The sequence below is a fragment of the Lolium perenne genome, chromosome 7 (genome assembly GCF_019359855.2).
Source record: "Lolium perenne isolate Kyuss_39 chromosome 7, Kyuss_2.0, whole genome shotgun sequence".
Taxonomy (NCBI): domain Eukaryota; kingdom Viridiplantae; phylum Streptophyta; class Magnoliopsida; order Poales; family Poaceae; genus Lolium; species Lolium perenne.
The window spans coordinates 149524372-149542089 of record NC_067250.2 but is presented as its reverse complement, the minus strand read 5'-3'; positions in this window follow the sequence as shown (position 1 = coordinate 149542089).

Below are 17718 nucleotides of genomic sequence, written 5' to 3'. Positions count from 1 at the left end.
TTTGCGACTTGATTGCCTTTCTTTTTTCATACGTGATGTCCCGAGGGGAAAGCTCTATTCCCCAAAGGGAGATGCGCCCTGTGGCTTCTGGATTGTTCAGTATATTTGATAGAGGTGCTTCATTGACCACTATGATCGGGTGTGCCAAAAAATAGTGGCGCAATTTTCTTGCTGCTGTGAACACTCCATATGCTAGCTTCTGGTACTGCGGGTACCGTTGTTTTGAAGGCGATAAAACTTCACTAATGAAATATACCGGCCTCTGTACTCCATGGAGTTTTCCTTCTTCTTCTCTTTCGACGACCAGCGCCGTGCTGACCACTTGAGGCGTAGCCGCAATGTATAACAGGAGAGGTTCCTTCTCTTTCGGCGCCACCAAGATTGGTGGTGTCGAAATTGTGCGCTTTAAATCCTCGAAGGCTCTATCTGCCTCTTCGTTCCACTGGAATTTCTCTCCTTGCTTGATTAAAGCATAGAATGGTAACGCTTTTTCTCCCAGCCTGGCGACAAATCTGCTTAAAGCTGCGACTCGCCCAGTTAGCTGCTGTATTTCTTTCAACTTTGTTGGCTTCCTCATTGTTACGATAGCTTGGATTTTTTCGGGATTTGCTTCAATCCCTCTTGCTGAAACTAGAAACCCAAGAAATTCTCCTGCAGGGAAACCAAAGGAACACTTCGTTGGGTTCAACTTGAGGCAAAACTTGTCGAGGTTATCGAAGGTTTCCTTCAGATCTTCGATTAACGTCGTCCCCTTTTTTGATGTTATGACGACATAGTCGATGTATACTTGTACGTTTTTCCCGATCTGTGTTGCTAAGCACTTCTGCATCATCCTCTGGTATGTTGCTCCCGCGTTTTTCAGACCAAAAGGCATTGTCCTATAGCAAAACACGCCATAATGTGTGATGAACGCTGTTTTGACTTCATCTTCTTCTTTCAATCTGATCTGGTTATAACCAGAATATGCATCCAGGAAGGAAAGACGTTCACATCCTGTTGTGGAGTCAATAATTTGATCGATCCTCGGGAGGGGAAAGTGATCCTTTGGACAATGTTTATTGAGACACGTAAAGTCGACACACATGCGAAGGACTTTAGTGTTTTTCTTCGGCACCAACACTGGGTTCGCTACCCATGTGGCCTCTGTATGCAGCTCCTTGATAAAACCAGCTTCTCTTAGTCGACCGATTTCTGACAGCATAGCTTTGCGGTTTGGCTCCGAAAAACGCCGCAAAGGTTATTTTATTGGTCTCGCCAATGGATCCAAGTTTAGGTGGTGCTCGGCAAGTTCCCTGGGTACTCCTGGCATGTCAGCTGGACACCATGCGAAGATTTTCCAGTGCTCACAGAGGAACTCGACGAGCGCGCTTTCCTATGCGAGGTCCATGTCTGTCGCAATGGACGTCATCTTTTTCGGGTCTGTCGGGTGAATCTGCACCTCCTTAGAATTTTTCTCAGTGTTTAAAGCTGATTCTTTGTTGGGCCTTCCTACATCTGGCAACACATCATAGTCAGTCGTGAGCCCTGACGCCATGTACTCTGCTTGCATCCCGAAGGTTTCTGACAGTCGATGAAAATATTTATCACACTTATCGGCTAGCGCAAAGCTTCCTTTAACTGTGATTGGTCCCTTAGGTCCAGGCATCCTCCACAACAGGTACGTATAATGTGGTACCGTCATAAACCTAGAATATGCTGGTCATCCCAACAAAGCGTGGTATTGTGATGGGAAATCCACAACTTCAAATTCCAGCCTCTCTATTCTGTAGTTTTCTCGGGTCCCAAACTGAACGTCGAGATTAATCTTCCCCAGCGGATAACTTGGCTTCTCTGGTGTAATACCGTGGAATCGCGTGTCGGTTGGTTTCAGGTTTGCTAGGGATATGTTCATCTTCCTTAGTGTATCTGCATACATAAGGTTTAAATTGCTGCCGCCATCTATGAACACTCGAGATACGTCAAATCCTGCAATTACTGATGGTAAGATAAGTGCTGATTGCCCTGGTCGAGGGACTTGCTGTGGATGATCCGCTATTGTGAAGCCAATATCTTGCCCTGACTAGTTAAGATACTCAACCGTTGGTGGAGGCATCTTCTCTGCCATGAACACCTGTCGCGAGATTACTTTCTGAGCTCTATTGGATGGCCTGCCTTTCTGAATCATCGAGACCGCTCCGTTAGAATTGGGATCAACATAAGGTGGTGGTGCAGGTGCTGCCGCTATTCTGAGCTGATGTCGATTTTCGTCCGTAATTGCGGGAGGAGGTGGCAAGTGAATCTCACTCCTGGGTCCTTGAGGATTTCTGTGTGCTGCCTGGGCATTGGCATGCCCTGCCCACCTTAACATTGCTTGGAAATTTCGGCAATCCTTTTGCAAGTGTCCTGACTGTCTTTTTCCGTTATTGTCGAGATAAAAATGCATCTGACACGACCCGTTCATCATCTCCTCGGGAGACACGAAAGGTCTCTGAAACCTTGACCCGGTATTTTGCCTGTTGTTTCGAGAGTCATCTCTATTGTCGCCTCGCTGCTCGTTGCTCCTCTGATAATCATCTCTATTGTTTCCTCCGGCGCTTGCTCGGAAGCCAGCCGAAATTTTCCCTGGAGCATCATAGCCCGAGTACTGCCGAGGAAATCGTCGCCTATTTTGATAATTTCGGCCGCGGTCCTCCTCTGGTGACCTATGTCGTTTGTTGTGAACAGCATCTTCTCCATCTGCCCATCTGTTTGCTATATCCATTAATGCGGATACTGTCTTTGGATTGGTTCTCCCCAAGTCCTCGACAAAATCTCCTCGCTTGATTCCTGCGACAAACGCATCTATCGCTCTCTCGTCAGATATATTCTCTGCCGAGTTTTTAATGATATTCCACCTTTGGATGTATTTCCTCATTGATTCGTCTGGCTTTTGTCGACATGCCCTCAGTTCCCCTAGCGACGCAGGTTTTTTGCAAGTGGACCGAAAATTCTTGACGAACACGTCCTCGAAGCTATCCCAGCTGTCGATAGATCCTGGAGGAAGCTTTTTTATCCAAGATCGCGCGGCTCCACTTAAATGCACCTGGATGCTTTGCATAGCTGTTGCTCTGGTTCCTCCTGTGAGCTTCACCGTCTCGAGGTAATCAACTAGCCAATCCTCTGGATCTTGCAGGCCGTCGAATTTTTTGAAGTTATCAGGCAATTTAAACCCCGAAGGGAATCGAGTTTTTCGGACTCTCCTCGTGAAGCATGGCAAACCGCACATATCCTCGTTGTTTAGTTCTGGGGAATGCCGATGTTCCCTTCTACTTTCCCGAGCTCTGTCCATCCTTGCTTGCGCTGTTGTGTCTCTTGCTCCACTTGTTCCTTCGGGAGCTGCTGCTGCTGCAGCAGGTCGTGGACTATTTTGCCTTGTTGTTCCTTCGGGAGGTGTTGATGCAAATGCTGTTCCCATGGCTCCGACTCCTGCCATTGCCATGTTGTACAATGCCTCCCTTGGATCTCCTGGAGGTGGTCTGGATGCAAGGATAAAAGCCTGTGTCGCCATATACCCAGCTTCTGGTGTCTTGGGGATAATATTCCCTCTCGTGTCTATTGACATAAAAGACATGTCGAGGTTTTGAACCAAGTGATCTCTTTCACCTTCAGGTATGTTTTGTATCCTTGATCTTGCTCTGTTCCGAGCTTCCCTGTGGCTATCTCCCGAAGTTCCAGATTGTCGACTTAACTCTGCTCTTCGCCTGCTTGATGCGGAGGCTGCCTCCCTCCTTCTGTTCAGAGCAGCTGTCTGTTTTTCCAATTCCCTTGCAGCTCGCGCGAGCCTATATTGATATGCTTGCAACTCTTCTGGCGTGGCTGTTGTGGCCATTGGTTCTGAGCCATCCATAGCTCTTGCGGCTCTATCCCATGCTGCTTGTGGGAGTTGAACCCTAACACGTGGTATAGGTCCGACATATTTGCTGCCTAGACCTTGTCGTAAATCAGAGGGATCAACGTATGGATTTCCCAAATCGTCGAAAGCCTCAGACGTTTCCTCCTGATCGCGGCTTGGCTCTTCGATGGCATAAATCTGATGATATTTTGTATTCAGTTCTCTGCTGGGTTTGGTGACACCATCATAAAGATTGGTGAAGACCTTGCCCACTGTAGTGGATTTGTCGATGAAGTTGAAGCTGTCGACACTGCTCGAGTCATCGCTTATATAGGAGTCTGCGGATGACTCGAAGGACATGTCGCTGAAGATCTTGGCGAGCTTTTCGCTTGCCCTGGTGCTGATGAAGCGTGGCAATGAGGTCTCCTCTTCGCCTGACTCGATTGACAATGTTGAGTTCGAAAAATCGGAATCGACCGCCGATAATCCCGATGAGATCGGAATTTCGAGACGATACGCTCCCTCCTTCTCGACGCGAAAGTGGAATCTTCCAAACGTCATCTCCATAGGCTCCTCCAGATACGCATATGCATCCAAACGGGAGGGCGGGTGAGGAACAAAATCGACAGGACCAGTTGCGATCTGTTTACCTCGATCCATCGCGTTGCTTGCTGTTGATGAAGTCGACGATTTTGAACGTGCCATCGAGATCAGATCCTTGACGCCTCTAATTCCCACAGACGGCGCCAATTGACAAGGGATTAACTTGTCAATGCCTACGGGTTGTAGACTAGGGTTTAGTTAGAAGTAGAGGGCAAGTAGATCTCGAAGGTTTCAGCTGAAAAGTACTCGACGATATGAAAGCTAGGGTTTGTGAGACAATGATTCGATACTTTCTTCGTCCCTCGACTCCCCCTTATATAGGAGGTGGAGCCGAGGGATTTCGTAATGTACAAGTTACAGAGTCCGGGAGGGTTTCTAACTCATCCCGCAAGATTACAAATATTATCTTCTAATACAACTCTAGCTTTCCTTAATAGCAATTTGGGCTTCCGGTTCTTCTTATTCTTCGAGTCGTGGGCCTTCAGTAAACCCCGGGTACTATCTTCGGCACGCCCATTGGGGATGCCTATGTCACCCCCCCCCCCCCCGGGAAAATCCGGCCTCTGGGAAATTCTGGGCAAAAGTCTGGCCTGAAACATCGTCGAAAGTTCTTAGCTAAATTTCAGGGGCCGGATATTTTGCAAATATCCGGCCTGGTGAATATATTCCTGCTCCCTTTTGTCTTGTTTTTCCACACTAAAACAATCATTCACACATATATATATTATCTGCACCATCTCATCAAACATTAGAGTATCACATATATTGACATCAAACATTCAAAACATAAACCAAGAGATGTTCTTTCACCAGCCCAATAAGCATGTGAGTCGGGCCAAATTTTTTTGTTTAACCGGTCAATAGACAAATGGGCCGGCCTGATACGTCTCCGACATATCGATAATTTCTTATGTTCCATGCCACATTATTGATGTTATCTACATGTTTTATGCACACTTTATGTCATATTTGTGCATTTTCTGGAACTAACCTATTAACAAGATGCCGAAGTGCCAGTTCCTGTTTTCTGCTGTTTTTGGTTTCAGAAATCCTAGTAACGAAATATTCTCGGAATCGGACGAAATCAACGCCCAAGTTCCTATTTTACCCGGAAGCATCCAGAACACACGAGAACCGCCAGAGAAGGGGGCCAGGGCCACCACACCACACCCCGGCGCGGCCTAGGGGGGGGGCGCGCCCCCCTAGGGTGTGGGCCCCCCTTCGACCTTCCTGCGCCGCCTCTCCGCCTATAAAAAGCCCCTGGATCAGAAAACCCTACCAATTGACGAAACTCCAGAAAGACTCCAGGGGCACCGCCGCCATCGCGAAACTCCAATTCGGGGGATAGAACTCTCTGTTCCGGCACCCTGCCGGACGGGGAATTGCCCCCGGAGCCATCTCCACCGCCGTCTTCACCGCCATCTTCACCGCCATCGCTGCCCCCATGATGAGGAGGGAATAATTCACCCCTGAGGCTGAGGGCTTCGCTGTAGCTATGTGGTTCATCTCTCTCCCATGTACCTCAATACAATAATCTCATGAGCTGCTTTACATGATTGAGATTCATATGAGTTTTGTATCACAATTTATCTATGTGCTACTCTAGTGATGTTATTAAAGTAGTTCTATTCCTCCTGCACGTGTGTAAAGGTGACTAGTGTGTGCACCGTGTGGTTCTTGTCGTAGGCTATGATCATGATCTCTTGTAGATTGTGGAGTTAATTATTACTATGATGGTATTGATGTGATCTATTCCTCCTACATATGCATGAAGGCGATAGTGTGCATGCTATGTTAGTACTTGGTTTAGTCTTTTGATCTATCTTACACTATAAGGTTACTAAATATGAACAAATTGTGGAGCTTGTTAACTCCGGCATTGAGGGTTCGTGTAATCCTACGCAATGCGTTCATCATCCAACAAAAGTGTAGAGTATGCATTTATCTATTCTGTTATGTGATCAATGTTGAGAGTGTCCACTAGTGAAAGTGTAATCCCTAGGCCTTGTTCTTAAATACTGCTATCGCTACTTGTTACTACTGCTTGTTTACTGTTTTACTGCGTTACTACTGCTGCAATACTACCACCATCAACTACACGCCCGCAAGCTATTTTCTGGCACCGTTGCTACTGCTCATATATATTCATACCACCTGTATTTCACTATCTCTTCGCCGAACTAGTGCACCTATTAGGTGTGTTGGGGACACAAGAGACTTCTTGCTTTGTGGTTGCAGGGTTGCATGAGAGGGATATCTTTGACCTCTTCCTCCCTGAGTTCGATAAACCTTGGGTATCCACTTAAGGGAAACTTGCTGCTGTTCTACAAACCTCTGCTCTTGGAGGCCCAACACTGTCTACAGGAAAGGAGGGGGAACGTAGACATCACGGCCCAATAAGCATGTGGGGCCCACATTCCTGTTATCGGGCCGACCCAGTTAGTAAGTGGGGTCCACCTTAAAGCAAGTGGGCTGGCCCAATAAGCCAGTGGGCCTGCCCAAAATAAAAGTGGGACCCACTTTTCTAATATTGGGCCGGCCCAGTTAGTAAGTGGGGTCCACCTTCAAGCAAATGGGCTTTCCCAATAAGCACTCGGGGTCCACTTTCCTGTTATCGGGCTGGCCCAGTTAGTAAGTGGGATCCACCTTAAAGCAAGTGGGTTGGCCCAATAAGTGTAAGGGTATATTGCCCCTATGTGTGGTTTTGGTAATTAGTGACAGCCCCTATGGACTAATGTTTTCATTGAGTTTATATGAAGGAATATTCCATAGGTACTACTTGTATTCCATGTGTTGGATTCAAGTATGGATTCCATGAAGATAAAAATATACCTTGTGTATTGTCATCAAGATCATCAATTTGAAGATATATATGTGATATGATCAAGAAGAAAAAATGAAGATGGAGTTCTTATGTGGAACCCAATATTAGCGATGATATAGCTTATGTGATAAGCAACGAATGATCAAGATCTTGAGTGCTTGATTCCAAGTGAAGAATTCAAGTTATGGCTCTAAGTCGGTGTCATGATAGTCTCATAAGTTGAGCTATGGTTGACTAAGATTTAGAGCAGGCAAAAAATGAAGAATTCTATATACACCTCAAGATAGTATGATAGAGCATGATAAGATACAAGGTTGACCAATACAAAGAGTGAAGAATAGATTCAAGTTTTGCCAACACATGAAGCATAAAGAATGTGTCACGAGAAGTCATGTGGTATGGTAAGCCGTGTCAATTATGCTTTATGAACTAACCCATCATATATGTTCCCTTGTGTTGTCTATGTGGGTTAGGTATCTTTCCATGGGCATGCATCAAAAGTGAGATCTCATATAGCCCATGAGAGGATGACGTCAAGTGGTGATCGTCATCAAGGTTGAGTTGCGCAAGTTCAAGTTGAGCATCTCAAGAGGATCATATGCTTGAAGCTTGCCGTCCATTTGGTGATAATGGACATGTGAAGATGTGCATCAATGGAGCTTTCCCATCATGGTGTATGGGGGAGCATTTGTGAGTCTTCACAAAGCAACAATGATCAAGTGAGGCATTCCGGCTTGAGTGGAGCTTGAAGAGTTATCATAAAGATCAAGCAGGATGCGCAAGGCAAATGTATGTGTTGGAGATATGCCCAAGAGGCAATAATAAAAGTGTTTATTGTTATATCTTACTGGTCATGATAAATGTTTACATCTCATGCTATAATTGTATTAACCGGAAACATTAATACATGTGTGTTATGTAAACATAAAAGAGTCCCTAGTAAGCCTCTTGTTAAACTGGCTTGTTGATTAATAGATGATCATGGTTTCCTGATCATGAACATTGGATGTTATTAATAACAAGATCATATCATTAGGTGAATTATGTGATAAACATACACCCATAGTAAGCATAGCATATGATCAAGTCATTTAGTGTTTTGTGCTTCAAGCTTTAATATGCATAGTAACTTAATCCTTCGACCATGAGATCATGTTAATCACCTACACCGGATGGATGCTTTGATGACACCAAACACTACTGCATAAATGAGTTGTTATAAAGGTGGCATTAAGTGTTCGGAAAGTATAGGGTTGAGGCACGTGAATCAATAGTGGGATTTGTCCATCATAATGATGGATAGATATACCCTGGGCCCTCTCGGTGGAATGACATCCAATTAGCTCGCAAGCATGTGACTGGTTCACAAGGGATATCATATCATGGTACAAGTAAAGAGTACTTATTAGTAACAAGGTTGAACTAGGTATGAAGATATCGATGATAAAAATTCGGATAAGTAAAATATCGTGAGACAAAGGGATATGTTATTTTATGTGAATGGTTCTTTCGATCACGAAGTCATCGTTGAATATGTGGGAGCTATTATGGATCTCCTGGTCCCGCTATTTGTTATTGATCGGAGGAGTCTCGATCATGTCCGCATAGTTCTCGAACCGTAGGGTGACACACTTAAGGTTTGATGTCGTTTTAAGTAGATATGGAATGTGGAATGGAGTTTGAATGTTGTTCGGAGTCTCGGATGGGATCCAGGACATCACGAGGAGTTTCGAAATGGTCCGGAGAATAAGATTCATATATAGGAAATCACTTTCTAACTTTGGAAATGATCTGGTGCATTTATGGAAGGCGCTAGAATGTTCTAGAACCTTTCGGAAGGAATCATCATGGAAGGTGGAGTCCCGGATGGACTGCACCAACCCTAGCCAACCAACCAAAGGGGAAGGTGGAGTCCATGGTGGACTCCACCACCATGGCCGGCCATAGGGGAAGGAAAGGGAGGAGTCCCACTTCCCCTAGGTTTCACCCATATGGAAGGTTTTGAGTTGGACTCTTATTCGGATTTTGGGCAAACCCTTGGGGGTTCCACCTATATAAAGAGAGGGGGAGGGAGAGGGCTGGCTACAACTTGAGCCGCACCACCCAAGGGCACCCAAGGCCGGTGCCCCAAGTGCCCCTCTCCCCAAACCCTAGCCACCCCCTCCCCATGTTACTCCCGCTGTGCTTAGGCGAAGCCCTGCCGGAGATCTCCACCCCCACCGCCACCACGCCATCATGCTGTCGGGATTCCGAGGAGGATCTACTACATCCGCTGCCCGCTGGAACGGGGAGAAGGATGTCATCGTCAACACCGAATGTGCGACCGAGTACGGAGGTGTTGCCCGACTGTGGCACCGTCAAGATCTTCTACGCACTTTTGCAAGCGGCAAGTGATCGACTACATCAACCACGAGATCTAATCTCATTAACGCTTAGCGATCTTCAAGGGTATGATGATCTTCACCTCGTTGCTACCATCTACTAGATTAGATCTTGGCTTGTTATTCGTTCTTGCGGTAGGAAATTTTTTGTTTCTATGCTACGAATCCCTACAGTATGGCCTTGCTAGGTTTTCCTTTTACCGGTCTCAAGGTGGTTGTTGAGAGACCGGGTTATAGGATAGATAGCCGCACTATCAAGAGGGGCTTTCGGTTGGGTAACTTGATCACATCGTCTTAGGGAGCTCAACCATTTGCATTCTTTGCATTCCATAAATCTTGTTGCTTCTTGGTGTATCTCTGAGTGAGGTTCTTGAGCTTGTTGCTAGATTTACAACAAGCCAAAGTTCATCGAAAATGGAATTCGTATGCGTCTTCTATTGTGTTTTCATGGTTGGAGGTTTTACCGGTTTGATGTTTTAATAGATAGGCAAAACCTTTTGTATTATGTTTATTACTAAATGGTTGGACTATGATGTTTCTATGCATAATGTTGTAGGGCTCGTTGTCGTGATTCCAACGAGCCCAAGATCATCGAAATCAGAGTCCGGATGCAAAAGTTATCGCAGTTTCGGTACACAGCCTGGTCCACCGAGTGCTGCTACCGGGTGGCTCGATTCTGCCCCAAAACGGTCATATTTTGATGGGCTATAAAAGGGGCCTTCTTCCCCATTGTTCTTAAAGTTCTTATGCATGTTTTGACCACCATTGTTGATCTTCTTGAGCTTGCTTCCTCTCCATTCCCTCATATGATTCTTGCATATTCTTGGGGGATTTGAAAGAGGAGATCTTGATCTACAACCTCATCCAATCCATTCCTCCTCTAAGTGAGGGGATCTCTTGGGATCTAGATCTTGGAGTCATTTGTTGATTTCCTCCATTGTTCTTCCTCTCTAATCTCATCCTAGCATTTGTTGCTTTGGTGAGAGTTGAGTGTAAAGGATTTGAACACCTCTAGTGTTCTTGCTTTGCATCATTGCATAGTGTTGAGCTCTACACCATGATTAGTTCGAGTGAGAGATCATGAGCTTGTTACTCTTGGAGGGAGACCTCCTAGTTGGCTTGGCGGTTGGTGCTCCAGTGATCTCTTCAAGGAAGATTGTGAAGAGGCCTGGGCTTCTCCTTCGTGGAGCTTGTGAAGTGGTTGTGGAGCTTGCCATCTCCGGAGTGGAGGAAAAACTAACCATAAGGAAAGATCCATTATCCTTCGTGGCTTTGGCTCGGAGAGAAGGTGAGCCTTCGTGGCATTGGGGAATCCTTCATGGGACCCCCACCTCTCCAAACGTGACGTACCTTCTTGCAAAAGAAGGGAACACAGCAATAAATCTTCGTCTCCTTGTGCCTCGGTTATTTCTATACCCGAGCTTACTTTCCTTGCGATAGCCATCGTGCTTGAAGTACATATATCTTGCTATCACTTGTGCTACATATATATTGTGCCTATCTTGCTCTCTAGTTTTTGTTGTTGCACTTAGGTGAGCCTAGCATATTTAGGATTTGTGCTTGTAAAATAAACGTTAGTTTAATTCCGCATTCTTACAAGCCTAATCCGTAAGAGTTTTTAAAACGCCTATTCACCCCCTCTCTAGGCGACATCTCGTCCTTTCAATTGGTATCAGAGCAAGGTCTCTCCTTGTTTAAGGATTCATCGCCTTGAGAGTAAAGATGTTGGCTAGTAATATAGTGCACAATGACACAATCATCCTTGATGGCACAAACTATCTTTTGTGGAGAAATCGCTTGCTTTGTAATCTTCGGACCTTGTGTCCAAATATAGAGCGATTTCTAGATGTAGGTTTTTCTCCTCCGATGGATCCTCAAAATCTATCTTTAGAGGATGAGAAAAACTTACATCTTGAAGCTCAAGTATTTAATGAGCTTTTATCCTCTTTGAGACCAGATTTTCGTAGGTTCTTGCTATATATAAAGCGAAAGTCGTCTCATGAGATGTGGATCAAGCTTAAGGAAATGTTTGGAGGATCCATTTCTCATTTGGTCGGTGGTGTCTCCAAGGAGCTCTCTTCCCATTCACATCATGAAGAAATCCAAGTTGCTTCCACCTCCGGTCGTGATGTATTATCATCTTCATCCACTTCACCAACGTGTGGCTAGACACAAGGTAATGATATGGTGAGTGGTGAGTAAAATTGCAATGTTGATATTGTGCTCAATAGTGATGATTCTTCATCTCTATCGCATTGCAATGTTTCCTCTTTGGACCTAGACACATCTAGCACCAAAAATGTCTTACATGCTAGTGTTGATAGTCCTTGCATATCATGTATAAACTCCCTACATAAATCCCATGATGAGATGCTTGCCTTGTCTTGTTGCCATAATCAAAATGCTTCTATTTCCTCTAGTTGTTTGTTGACTAGCAATGTAGAGAAAACCGAACACTCTATGGATCAAGACATGATTTCAAATGGGGATTCAAGAATATCCTCATTTTCATCTTCCGGAACGCACATGTGCCTTATGGCAAATGGATCAAAGGTATCTCCTACTTTGACTCCTAACACATTCTCTAATGATAAGAGTGATGATGATGATGTTGACGATGAGGAATGTGCTTTCTTATTGCAAGATATGGGAATTGTGTATGCTTCTCTTATTGGTAATAAGAATGCTCGTGCTACACTCGAACACTCTATGGAAACCATTCACAAATATAAGGAAACCATAGTGGAGTTAGAGTCTCATATTGAAAATAGGAGACTAAGAATAAATCTCCTCAAGCAAGAGCTAAAAGATGAGAAGCACACTAATTTTCTTCTTACACAAAAATTGAATCTTATGTGCTTGAAAAATAAAAATCTATTTATGATGCTTGTGCTACTAACTATACTTATTGTGAAGCATCTATCTTAAAGGTGAATGTTGAGCTAAGGGCTCAACTAGATTTGCTAACTAGCAATTATAGGGAATTGGAAGAAAGCCATAAAAAGCTCTCGGGCTCTCATGATGATATTCTAATTTACTATGATGGGATAAAGTTAGCTCATGAGGCAAGTATGACTAAGGTAACCTCTTGTGAGCCTCACATGGACATTAGCACAACCTCTACTCAAAATGCTATATTATCTTGTGCTAGTCCTAGTAATCCATCTAGCCAAACTAGTGATACACCTTGTGTTGGATTACTTACTTTGCCTTGTTGCTCTAACAATGAAGCTTCTACTTCCTCTAGTACTTGTATTTGAAAGTTCAGAGATGGTAAACCTAGAGGGGGGTGAATAGGTTTCTACAGATTTTAATTCTTTCTTTGCAATATTAGGCTTTGCGGAATATAAAGATAAGCCTAATGCAAACTAGGTGCAACAACCTATATGAGGATACAAGTAACTCAAGCACGAAGGCTCTCACAGGCAGTTATATCACGAGTAAGGAGTTCGGTTAGAGATAACCGATAGCACGCGGAAACGAGGATGTATTCCCGTGTTCCCTTCCTTTGCAAGAAGGTACGTCACGTTTGGAGGGGTGGAGGTCCCACGAAGGATTCCCCACGCCACGAAGGCTCACCCTATTCTCCGGAGCCTATCCCATGAAGGAATAGCTCACTCACTTGTGGTAGACTTTGAGGTAGCCTCCAAACCTTCACAATCTTGTCAGGAGAAAATCCACAGTCCAGATGCTTCCGGACCACTCTTTCCCACCTAGGGTTTCCAAGGAACCCTAGAGAGCAAGCTTCTTGATGAATACAAGGGGTAATGAGATTTGGCTTGGTAGAACAGTAGATCGGGTCCTCCTCTAACGTTTCCCCGGAGGGATTTGAGTTTGGGTGGAGGAGGAGGGAGATCTGAGGCTTTTGGTGTTTCTTACAATGGAGTATGAGAGAGAGAGCGGAAGAACAACATGTAGTGTAGTGCCTACCCCTTCAGAGGTAGAAGAAGGGGTATTTATAGTGTCACTTGAATTCTGGCCGTTGCTCACTTGCCACATCAGCATTTGCCCGAGAAACCCGGTCAACCGGGTGAGGGACCGGACCGGCCGGCGCACAGCCCGGTCCGACTGGGCCACAGACCGGACCGGTCGGTCCAAACCAGGTCGTGGACCGGACGGGCTCTCGAGGCTTACTGGAATCGTCCCGGCTGGCACCGGCCTGGGGTCCGGTTGGAAACCGGGGCCGACCGGTCGACCGGGCCACTGACCGGCTCGGCCGGTTCGAAACCGGGCAGGCAACCGGGCCATCTTCTGAAGCCACTGGACATCATCCGGCTGGCACCGGTCCAGGGGCCGGTCGGCCAAAGCTGGCGGTGCCGGGGTGTTTGGCCAGAGACCCCTGGCCACAGACGAGTGGCTGAAAGCACCCTTGTTGATTTTTCGTTGAAGTGGGGGGTCTCCCATTGCCTTCCTGTTCCATTGATACACCATTATACCTCTTTGGATAATACCTGGAGATTATCTTGTAGACATGTATTAGACCAAATACTCTAACACGGTGTCATAGTTACCAAAATAATGGATAAGGGTAAAATACCCTTACAGTATTTCTACTAACCATGTAGAGAAAATCAAAGAGCTCAAGGCCCAAGTACTTTCTTTGAAGAAAGACTTGGAAAAGCGTCATGAAGGGAAATTGGCACTTGACAAGATGTTGAGTGTGCAACAATCCCCCAATGACAAGAGTGGACTTGGATTCAACTCCAATAACAAGAACAAGTCCAAGAGCAAGAACAACAAGAAGAAGGGCCAAGACAAAGTCAAGGATCCGGCCAAGATTGTTTGCTTCAAGTGCAAGGTTGAAGGGCATCATGTTAGATCATGCACATTGAAGAAGAAGAAGCACTTGAGTGAGAAGCAACAAGGGAAACAACCACAAGGTCAAGCTCAAACTCAAGCTCGACCTCAAGTTGAAGATAGGCCACTTCTCAAGAAGAATTAAGCTAAAGTTCCCCAAGAAAAGAAATCAATAAAGAAGAGAAAGGGGAACACTTGCTACTTATGTCGTGAGAAGGGGCACTTTACCTCTTCATGCTTAAATGATACCTTATCTAACCCTACAATTATTAATGATGATTACTCTCTTGGGAAGGATAAGAATGGCAATGTGTTTGCCAAGTTTGTTGGAACTCAAAGTGGTTTCAAGAAAAGAACCATTTGGGTTGCCAAGCCTATTGTGACTAACCTCTTAGCACCCAACTTGGTTGGGGACCAACAAGCTCAAACTTGATCAATAGGTGTATGTGGAGGACATTGGAGACTTGGCTACTTCATGAAGAATTAAGGGATCTTTATATATTATATTTTTACCAAGCCAAGTCATATGAATTATCATCTATATCTTATATCCAATGTTCCTCTTTGCGGTAACTTATACTTTAACTCTTCATATTTATTGTAAGTTACTTGCCCCTTTGCATGTTTTGGTTTTGTACCAAATATGTGTTTGTATGTTTTGTGCCTTACTTGACTATCTTGTATATTCAAGTATGTATGTTTGACTCATCATATATTTGTGTATTGTTTTGAGCCTAATGCATCTTGATGATATCTTATTTGGCTCTCTTTGAGTGATTAATGAAACATCCCATTTTGGGGGAGTGATATGCATTGTACATCTCTCTTTCTTTAAAATGTGTGTACACTGGTACCACCACTTAGTATTGATATTGCAAGATTATCTAGTCACTATGTGGTGTGTCATACTCATGACAAATCCAAATTCTAATGTCCATTAATCATCTCTAGTCGAATTTTAATTGCCTCTTGACTAGAAGAAATGTTTTATCACATTATGGGGGAGTAATATGTTTAGTACATATCACAAGCCTAGAAAATGTGAAAATATGAGGTTATGCCACTTAGAGTTGATACTCTTAATTATCTTATTCCTAGGTGGCATGTTTGCTCAAACAAGCTCCACTTTTATTAAAAAGCTTTTATTGCTCATCTTATGGGTTCCTGTTTGAGTAAGAAATTCTTGGTGCGGTTTTGCTCAAATACATATCTCTATATCTTATTTGGGACACCGTTTTCTTCAAGTTACTCTAATCATTGATGTGCGTGATTATTTGACTAGTTGAAGCTATCAAGAATCTTCATCCGTGCATAGTGCTTAATCCTATATATTTATCCTATGCCTTTTATGGTGGAGTTAATCCTTACTATCCTTGCCAATATACCACCGGAAATTAATTCCGATATTCTCATTGTCTTCGACAATTAATAAACTTGTATGTGGTAACATCTTTGGATCATCTTCATCTTGGATTGACGTTTTATTTGCCACTAGAGTTGATATTGTTAAATATCTTATTCCTAGGTGGCATGTTTTCTCAAACAAGATCACTCTTATTAAAAGATTCCATTGCTTATCTTTTGGTTTTTATTTGAGTAAGAGATTCTTGGTGTGGTTTTCTCAAAGACATCCTGGCAGTCTTGGCAGCATCCTGAGCAGCCTGGGTAGCATCAACAGCAAGGGCATGTGGCACATGCGGTATGGTACGATGCACGAGAGCAATGGAGCCATAGTTGGTGCAATCAAAAATCTCCGGGCACCGAGGAATGCTAACATAGCCCGCAGATGAGGATGCCATAATGAGTCTCGGCTCTCCCTTATTTTAAGTCAACCTCAGATCTGAGATCCAATCCAGGCAGAAGTCTCAGACTCAACGCTCGCGAGAAAGGCAAGCAACACATCCAGAGGGCTCACGAAACAGCAGAGGCGCGACCAGAGGCGGCAGCGGCCGGGAGCGAGGCAGCCGGCGACGAGACGGCTAGCGACGAGGCGGCCGGGGACGGGGCAGCCGACCGGCGGCAACACGATCTTGGTCCTGATTCGAGCGATTTGGCATCAACTTCTTGCAATCGACTCGATCATGACCAAGGCAGAAGAGAAGAGAAGAGAAGAGAGATGCAACGGCGACCGGAGAGATTGACGGTGGCAGCGTAGAAACGCATGGAGTTGCTACGTGCAGGAGGAGCTAAACCTAAGCTCTGATACCATGTATTAAATGGGTAACTAGTATTAACCGAGGGCCAAAATCTAGTACATATACATGTGTGATGATGTGCAGAAAACCCCTCGTACACTGGGATATACAATAAAAAGGGCTATACATCTCTATACATCTCTAAAAATATCTAGTCTACTGTAAAAGTACCTAAAACATCTTACATTGATGCACGGAGGGAGTACATCGAATATAGGGAAATCGACCCTCATGTGCTCCCTGGCAATATTCCATAATCTCCCTTGCCTCCTAGCATAAAGTTTCATGATCTGCCCTGTAACCTAGAGGATGAGAGCTGTGTGGGCCAACTAGGTTTTCTGTCTCTTGTCTTTCGTAAAGATGGATTACTTTTGTTGGCAATATTATTTATTGATTGATATTATAGGTCGTGGCTATACTAACTAGATCTCGCTTTCTTCCTTAACTAGGTCGCCATGAGACTTAGCGACCTGCATGGTTAGTCAATGGGTGTTTCTAGGTTTAGTCAAAGTTAAACTCTGCAAAGTTTAACAAAAAAGTAGAAAGAAAACTATCAACACCCATAATATCATAAACTACCTCTGTTCACTTAGATTTTTTTTATCTACACGTGTTTAGTGTGTAGATTTGTTTGTTTTGTCTCATATCTTGTCCATGTTAAAATACCTAAAATGTCTTACCCATCCATCATAAAAAGGCCGCTCAACTTTTCCTAAATGCAGATGTATATATAGTTAAAATCTAGACGAAGTTGAGCAGTTTTTTTTAGAAATGGATGGATTACATTAGTGAACTCATGGAGATTCTAATACTCACTAAAAACAAGTGTCCTACTTTTATCTATACGGATGCATCTAAATGCATTTTAGTTGGAGATGCATTTTTAGACGTAGGGAGTACAATAGATACTCTCTCCGATCCATATTACTTATATGGATGTATCTACAACTAAGATGTATTTAGATACATCTATGTTAGTGATAAATAATATGGATCAGATGGAGTATTATATTGTAAATTTTAACATTTTTTATAAATATAGTCAAAGCTAGAAAGTTTAATTTTGAC